The sequence below is a fragment of the Saccopteryx leptura genome, chromosome 5 (genome assembly GCF_036850995.1).
Source record: "Saccopteryx leptura isolate mSacLep1 chromosome 5, mSacLep1_pri_phased_curated, whole genome shotgun sequence".
NCBI classification, from domain to species: Eukaryota; Metazoa; Chordata; class Mammalia; order Chiroptera; family Emballonuridae; genus Saccopteryx; species Saccopteryx leptura.
This window is the reverse complement of record NC_089507.1, coordinates 36,022,993-36,031,410: the sequence shown is the minus strand read 5'-3', so window position 1 is coordinate 36,031,410 and position 8,418 is coordinate 36,022,993.

Sequence of the window (8,418 nt, the reverse complement as noted above, 5' to 3'; positions counted from 1 at the left end):
TCAAGAAGAGCTTTGTTGCTCAGCAACCGAATAATGCCTCAGATGGGCAGAGCATCACCTAGTGGGCTTGGCTGGGCGCATGTGAGAGTCTGTCTCTCTGCTTTCCCTCCTCTCACTGAATAATAAATAAATAAATAAATATTGCACATATTCAATACTGTAACAAAATTCTTTCCTGAATCTGAAATATCCCCACAATTTTCTTTGTTCCAAAAAAACTAATAGGTTAGCAATGTTCATTTACTTGGATGTTGAACCAGGTAAAAGTAAGAGAGAAAGCAACTCATCGAAAGATTATTAAATCTAGTTGTGTTTTTCCTAAAAGTTGGAAGTGGGGGATCCTGACAATTGAAATGAAAACACTTATCTGAATTTCTAAAGTACAACCCTTTCCTTAATTCTTATAATTATTTCATAGGTCATAAAAAGTAGAACGATAAATGTTTTGCAGTCCTAAAATACAGGGTCCAAGCTGGGCCTCCACCACACCTCCTTTTCTTAAGTCAGATGGACAGGTAGACATGTTGGTCTTAGTCCAATTAGTGGTCACCAGCTTTTTGGTCATGACCCTCCAGTCAGTTATAAGTTTTTAGTACATGCTTCCAATATGTATACTTCCCCAGGTGCTATCAGCACTATAATAAATGCACAAACAAGAAAAACAAAGATGGTATAAAGGGGAAATAAATAATATTTTCAAATGCCTTGCCAATCACGATGGTATCATATTACATTAGTTAATATTTCAAGACACAACATGCCCTTAAACAGAGATTCACATTCATGATAGCAGATACAAATCTACTAGATATAAATTCAAATTATAAAACATCTTCTTGAGTTACAGATAGTTTTGTCAGATTTTCTGTCAGATCTGATTTGATCCTTATTATTTTAACCTTTCAATGTGGATAGCAAGGAGTTTGTCTAGGAGGGTCTGCTCTGTCATTCTTGGTGTTGTGTATGTGCTGGTGCTTATATTATTGTTTTCATTTCGGTCCATGATTTCCTTGCAGCAAATCTTTTTAAGTCTTTTTTAATGAAAATTAATTTAATTAAAGCCAATGACTATCACCCAAAAACCGTTATAACAGTGCTAGGCACACATAAATTGTTATGTGTCATACTATGCTGAAAGCAAATGAAAGAGAGAGGACCCCACTGTCGACCCCTGTTCTGGAACTCCCACGCTTTCCTCAGGATGGCCCCACGTGTGTGAAACAAGCGCCATGCAAGATGATCTGACATTTAGAGCAAGAGAGGTCACTATGTCAATTCATGTATTTAATACGTTCTTGGGATGTATGTGCCCACTCTGTGGAACTTTAACGTAAATAACTGAAATGCAAGTTTCTAAAAAGAGCAATGAATTGAGGTATGTGACAGAAGACCCAGAACCTAGTCCATTAGCATGGCATTAGAAAACAAATCACCAAGAAACTGAAGCCCAGAGAGGCTGATGACTTTCCTAATCCCGAGGGTTCTTGGCAATAGGACCGGAAACCCGATCCTCTGAGCCTCAGGCCAGCACGCTTCCCATGACACCTGGAGATTATGAATGAGTACATTTAGCAATTTCGTGGCTGAATTAAGTCCTGCTGGCCCCCCGTCAGCACGGTGCTATGTGATGAGGGGGAAAGACTCAAGTTAAGATCAAGGAGGAAAAACCAGGTGATGACGGGTCCAGCCCAGGAGACGGGAGAACACTTTCAGTTATCTGCAAGATCCAAGGGGGTGAATTTGCCTCTCCAATGTATCTCTAGCCCCCAGTCCCTGTGGGTGTCACTGACAAGGATCTTTGGATTGATTACAGTTCTCCTCAACAGAATTCTTTAGTGCAGCCCTTACCAGATACTCACGGACCTTATGTTCAATGTCACTTTGATTATATGATTATATTGATACATATTGATTATGTTCAAGGACAGCCAGGCGGAAAGGTGTCTGTTGTAGCAATTTGTACGGAAGGATACAATTTCCTTGGCCATGTAATAAGATGAAGATAATCATATTCCCCTCCTGTACCAGTAGGGCTCAAATCAGGGAAGCAAGACCACTACGAGGATTATGGGATAGATTTTTATGGAGTTCGACCTTACACAATTTTGGGAGGAGCCGAGAAAGAAAAGGTCCAGAGAAAAGCCTTAACCAGCCCTGAGGGAGGTACACAGGTGGAGCTTGCTGAACTTTGAGCTGAGGGAGAGGAGCCCCCAAAAAGGCTGACGCGGAAGTATCTGGAAGGCAGTCGGCTCTGGTGGCTTCCATCTCTGTGAGCTCACAGCAGAGCATCTCATGTGGGCCTGGGTCACTGCTGGTCAGGAGAGCTGGCAGTTGGAAAGAAGAGCTGGACTTGGAGTAGGGAAAGCAAGGGCTGAGAGGGACCCACTGACACCTTCGGGGCTGCCCCTACCTGCCTCTACCAATCCCCAGCCTGTAATGGCTGTGGTTTAGTGTGGTTTAGTGTGTCCTCTCTGCACCAGGCGGGATCTTCCGTATCTGATACCTGGAAAGTGGAGTTCCAGTTTAAGTTGGCATCGTAAAAGCCACCACAGCTCCTGGGCTTGCCTGATCAAGGCACACATGGGAGTTGATGCTTACTGCACCTTCCTCCTTCTCTCTCTCTCTCTCTCTCTCTCTCTCTCTTGCTCACTTTTTTTCTCTCCCCTCTCTAAAATGAATAAGTAAAGTCTGAAAAAAATTAACTTTCATGATTGAAAGTTTTTTTAAAAGAAAGGGTTTATTTGGTCATTGCTAGAAAGAAAAAAGGAAGGAAGGAAGGAAGGAAGGAAGGAAGGAAGGAAGGAAGGAAGGAAGGAAGGAAGGAAGGAAGGAAGGAAGGAAGGAAGGAAGGAAGGAAGGAAGAAAGAAACAGAAAAATAGAAGCTGGTTGGGGGCGCGGAGTCTAAACCACCAGCATGGCTAGCTGGGAAAAAAAACCTGTCTGATGTCCAGAAGTTTCTCAAGCGCATTATACACGGATAGTGGGAAGGAAGACGCAGCCTTCTGAAAGGACTTGTATCAGCTGTAGACAGGGGAGGAGCCACAGCGGGGTGAGTTCTGGGATAACCGCCCCAGAGTCTGCGTGGGTAAATTAGAAGGTGGGTTTGGTGCTGCCTGGCTAGCTCTCTTTTGGATAATCGAAGACACAGCCACCTGGAAACTCATGCTAACTGCCAACAGATACACAGTAGGGTGAACAGTCCTGTCAGAGCTGGTCCATAGTTACCAGCAGGCTAGCTCTTCTCTTTCTCTCTCTGGCTGCTATAATTTTAATTTAGAACGTCTCAATTTTGTTCTTGTCTACTGCCTTTGCCTAGAGCTTCCAGAAAGGAATGCTAACACCTTGTTTGTGCCCCACACCCCAATTCATATAGTAAAAACCTAACCCCCAATATAATCAGGAAGTAGGGCCTTTGGGAGCCTTCATAATGGGATCAGTGCCTTTTTAAAATTTTTATTTTATTTATTTATTTTATTTATTGACTTTAGAGAAAGGAGAGAGAGAAAAAGAGGAAAACATAGGGGAGGAACAGGAAGCATCAACTCATAGTTGCATCTCATATGTGCCTTCACTGGGCCTCAAACCAGCAACCTCACCATTGGAGGTCGATGCTTTATCCACTGCACCATCACGGGTCAGGAGGATCAGCATCTGTATAAAAGAGACCCCTAGGCCCTGGCCGGTTGGCTCAGTGGTAAAGCGTCAGCCTGGCGTGCAGAAGTCCTGGGTTCGATTCCCGGCCAGGGCACACAGGAGAAGCGCCCGTCTGCTTCTCCACCCCTCCCCTTCTCCTTCTTCTCTGTCTCTCTCTTCCCCTCCCGCAGCTGAGGCTCCACTGGAGCAAAGCTGGCCCGGGCGCTGGGGATGGCTCCTTGGCCTCTGCCCCAGGCGCTAGAGTGGCTCTGGTTGCAACAGAGCGACGCCCGGAGGGGCAGAGCATCGCCCCCTGGTGGGCAGAGCGTCGCCCCCTGGTGGGCGTGCGGGTGGATCCCGGTCGGGCACATGCGGGAGTCTGTCTGACTGTCTCTCCCCGTTTCCGGCTTCAGAAAAATACAGGAAAAAAAAAAGAGAGAGACCCCACACAGCTCCCCAGCCCCTTCCTCCACCTGACATACAAGGAAGACTGCAGCCTAGGATGGCCCTCGCTCTAGCGTGCCAGAGTTCTGCCCCAGGCCTCCAGCCTCCGCAGCTGTGACAAATGAGTATGTGCTGTTTATAAGCTACTTAGCCTGTGGTTTTTGTTAGAGCAGCCCGAAGGGACCGAGACTCCGCCTCATCCAGCAGCCGCTGCCAATGACTCGCAGGAATGGGGGTACCAGGGGCCAGCTTACCTGTCTCAAGGGGACACTCTGCAGGACAGTTCTCTTTCCAGAGGCCCCAGCACAGCTTAGCTCCTTCGCTGCTGGCTTCCGTTTTCCTCTCTCCTTTTTCCCTGAGAACAAGCACATTTCCCATAGGGCATAGGCCCTTGAATTCCTGCCCTAGTCTCTTCCTCAGAGAAGTCCTAATCCATGGTCCCTCTCTACCGAAATCTCCTCTCCAGCCACATTGCCTTTCACAAGAGAAGAATTCTGAGTTATCCCCCTCCCCCATTAAATCACAGCAGGCCAGAGGGTGGGAGGAAGAGAGCCGAAACCCACAAAAGACCTCTCACATTCCTGAATGTGTGTCAAAGCTTCGAATCAACTTCCAGGTAGCTACTGAAAACAATCGGCTGACCACCAGACGCCACCGCATCCTGCTCGGGCGTGAACTCTGTGGACTGTTGCCCACAACTAATCCACAAACAGGAAATAGTTCTTCCTTAGGGACCATGCACCCATCCTAGAATTCCCCTCCCTTTACCTTTTCCTATTCCCCTATCTGTAGCCAATATACATTCTTTCAAAACAACTAACGTCTTTCTTCCCCAAACCCATTGTACTAAAGAGCCCTGCCTTCTCCATCTAGCACTGTTGCTGGTGGTTTAGACCAGGGGTCCCAAAATTTTTACACAGGGGGCCAGTTCACTGTCCCTCAGACCATTGGAGGGCCACCACATACAGTGCTCCTCTCACTAACCACCAATGAAAGAGGTGCCCCTTCCGGAAGTGCAGTGGGGGGCCAGATAAATGGCCTCAGGGGGCCATAGTTTGGGGATGCCTGGTAGACCATATGTTCCAGGAAATGGTCTTTATTCTGGCTCAATAAACCCTTTCTTTAAGAAAAACTTTCAGTCTCAAAGGTTATTGTTTAACACCCTCCTGCAATTTCTAGAACCCTAGACATGTGCCAGCCTCAGGATCTTTGTTGTTGTGTTTTTAAGACTTTATTTATTCATTTTAGAGAGGAGAGAGAGAAAGAGTGTGTGGGGGGAAGGAGCAGGAAGCACCAACTCCCAAATGTACCTTGACCAAGGAAGCCCAGGGTTTCGAACTGGTGACCTCAGTGTTCCCGGTCAACGTTTTGTCCTCTGCACCCCCACAGGTCAGGCCCTCAGGACCTTTGTACTTACCATTCCTTCTGCTTGGATACATGTTTCCCCCAGATATCACAGTGACTGACTCCCTCAGCAGTTTCAAGTCTTTGCTTCAACACCATTTTTTCATTGAAGTCTTTTCTTACCACTCATTAAAAATCACAAACCCCACTCAACACTCCCTTTCTTGTTTTAGCACTATTTAATATAATAATAGCATGCTCTTAAATAGTGGTTAAGTGTGCCAGGCACTGTTCTAAGTGCTTAACATTCATTAAATGTCATTCTCATGACAATCTTACAAACGTTTTATTAACCCCATCTTACTGATGAGAAAACTGAGACACAGAAAGGTCAAGAATCTTCCCAAAGGTCATACAGCTTATAAACGATGCAGTCTTGACCCTGGGCTATATGAGTCCAGACACTGTGCCACTCCTGTGCATTATCATACTGACTTATTTATTTACATTATTTACTTTACTTATTTTTTTTGGTTATTGTGTGTTACAGATTATGTAATAGCCTGTCACAGATACCATTTTGCTTCTTAATTACCATAGCTCAAACTAGACTTAAGTAAGACTTTTATAGCCAAAAGTGAAACTTCAAAAATAATCTGGTCTACTGCTCTCCTTTTTGCAGATGCTGAGGGCCAGAGGATGGAATATTTTGTCTTATAACAGAAATGTAGGCAGGTCACCCAGAGCCAGAACTGGAAACCCCTGTTCTCTTCCCTCTCTATCCAAAGACTTTATCTCTCCAATGGTCTATTTTTCAGCCTGTCATCAAATTGTCCCTAGTGTCAAAGAGAGTAAAGAAACCTTCTACTAATAATAAGAAATGGAAATATGATATGCGTGTCTATTTTATAACCAAGGTTACGAGGCGGAGGTGTTCCAGGGGAAGATAGCAACCATTTCTCAAATGATGCAAATCAGGGCCTCATCCACTCTCACCGTGTGGAACTCCACAGTGAAATTCCTCATCAATCTAAGGCCAGGGTGCTGTAGTTAACTAAGTCTCTCTGTTTAGGGAGACTTAGCTCTTTACTGTCATAAAATACAAGAGAACTTCAGGGTTTTTTTTAATATGAATATAATCCAATATCCTAGTGATGTCTGTTTTAAACTATTTATGCACAGCTGAAATCTGCTAGGCATTGTTACAAATAAATCCTGCATTCTTGTGAATCCTATGAGCTTTTTCTCAATGAATGGTAAAAGAAATAAGTGCCATTGTGAGAAACTCAAAGGAAAGCAGAATATTATTTCAAGATTCTTTCACTTCCTATAATGCAATATGTATCTATTAAGGTTATAAAATAGGACCCAAATATAAAGATGATAAATCATGTTTGAAAATAAAAATAATTTATTCCTTATTATAAATATATCTATATATAGTATAAACACAGTCATGACTTTTATTTTATTTATTTATTTATTTTTTTACAGGGACAGAGAGAGGGATAGATAGGGACAGACAGACATGAATGGAGAGAGATAAGAAGCATCAATCATCAGTTTTTTGTTGTGACACCTTAGTTGTTCATTGATTGCTTTCTCATATGTGCCTTGACTGTGGACCTTCAGCAGACCGAGTGATCCCTTGCTCAAGCCAGCGACCTTGGGTCCAAGCTGGTGAGCTTTTTGCTCAAGCCAGATGAGCCTGCGCTCAAGCTGGCAACCTCGAGGTATTGAACCTGAGTTCTTTCGCATTCTAGTTTGATGCTCTATCCACTGCGCCACCGCCTGGTCAGGCACAGTCATGACTTTTAAATTCCATATATCCATAATTACTGCTGAAGGCATCCGATATATTTGTTTATCTCAATGCTGGTCAATATGAGAAGCTAGTGCTATAACTTATAGAAAGTTTAGGTAACCATCTATGGAGAAATGTTGACTATTTTAAAATTCCTTATTAAGAACTTGCCTGTGTAACATAGCCAGCAGCACCCTGGAGACACGAATTGTAGGGTTAGATAGAGGTGGTATGGCTATTGGATTCAGAGACCCAGTAGGTCAGGCCACTGCAGACTTTGTTACACATTACAACACAAAAGCATTTTGGTTGCTAAGGGAGTAAAAGCCTTACCAAATTCAGGTTGCTATGTTAAGGAAATGCACTGTGGTGTCCTTCTTTATTGTAATTAATGTACGGCAATTGTCACAACCAGAAAGCTATAGCAGAGAAATAGTCCACTGGCCTGGCCACCCTGAATTGTAAAAGGTACTGCTGCGTATTTATAAGGTTTGCCTAGAATAGATGATGCTTTGAAAAGACGGAAATGTGTGTGCGCATGTGTGTGTCTGTGTGTGCGTTGGTTGGCTGTTTGCTTGTTTTGTTTTGTTTTGTTTTTTTAAGGAAGTAGCTATTTCAAAGAGAGTTGCTGTTTTTTTCTGGAAGAGTCCAGTTTTAGTCCAGATTTCCAATCTTCATATGGAATGAGTTTAGGGGCTTTTATCCTTCAGGGAAAAAAAAATCAACTTTATAGGACTAAATTTCTAAAAGGAAAACTAGACTGGCTAAGTATAAATGTCTCTAACTGCTAAACTCAGCTGTGTTTACAACACCCACAGCAGGGATTTTGATGTTTTTGTTTGCCTCGGTATCCCCAGAAGCTAGAACCTAGAACCGAGCCTGACGCTTTAAATATGGGGTGGATGAAAAACTGCTCACTGACCCTAAATTTCAAGCCTGCCTGTACCGCAGCCGCCATTGTGATCTGGGCCAGGTTTTCACCTGCCGTGTGCCGGTTCCCTCAGGGAAGAGAGACAGGAAAGATCCCTGGCTTGTTGTGAGCAGTAATGAAACTGCTCGTATAAGACCCTGTACCACAGTCCTTGTCATTCAATAGCAGTGGGTTTTAAAGTATTTACATGTATATTTCAAATAATGTTTTGCTTTAATGAAATTCTAATGTGGTAACATTATAACCATATTCTCATTTCTG